This window comes from Sinocyclocheilus grahami, unplaced genomic scaffold (genome assembly GCF_001515645.1).
Source record: "Sinocyclocheilus grahami isolate Dianchi unplaced genomic scaffold, SAMN03320097.WGS_v1.1 scaffold11437.1, whole genome shotgun sequence".
Lineage (NCBI taxonomy): Eukaryota > Metazoa > Chordata > Actinopteri > Cypriniformes > Cyprinidae > Sinocyclocheilus > Sinocyclocheilus grahami.
In genome coordinates, this window is record NW_015513831.1 from 3798 (window position 1) to 4614 (window position 817).

An 817-nucleotide genomic window follows, 5' to 3' on the forward strand; every position below is an offset into this window, starting at 1 on the left:
CTGTCTCTTATTAAAGTGCAACTGGCACAAGAAAATAGAATGTTACAATAATAGCAGTTTCCACGTTTGTGACAGGGACAACAAAACGTTTTGGAAACTGCAAATCAATTGCAAAGTGATTCATTGTTTCGAAGTGCTTGAAACGCCGCACGATAATGGCATCTGCTGGTTAATGTATTGTAAATGCAGTGAGATGAGAACGCTTCAAAAACTGAAATTACGTGCCGTTTGGTCAGTATGATTATGCGCCCCGAGGCACTGATTCGAAACAAAAGATTCGTAAAGGTTTCGAAGCTTCGCCCGTCTTTCTATTTATTCTCTGCTGATGGTGTGCACTATCTGACCTGAGAGTGAATGCTCCTGTGTAGATTAAAACGATGTACTATTTATGACAGAATCGTTATTTTGAGTCGGTTCTCTTGAATGAATAATGCATAGGCGATTGAACCGATCCATTCAGTGATCCAGACGGTTTTGAGTCAAGATGGTTTTCATAAAACTATCCTTATTCAATAATCACAAACGATGGGATGGGTCTTGAAAATTCATTGTTCAACCCTAAAACTGGGCTTGCTCTGTCAGGTCATTACAGCAACAAACAAATCCATTGAGTAACAATGCTTCTTTGTATTCATATTGTAACTTTGCCCAGCATTTACAACACAAAACCAGTTCCTTGTGCTCAGCTGCCATTGTAGCTATCATCATTTACAGAGTTCATCCTACATCCTACATACATACCAGCATTATAGAAGATCTTCAACAGCAGTGCAGTACACTCTAAAAAAATGCTGGGTTAAATATAACCCAGCGCTGG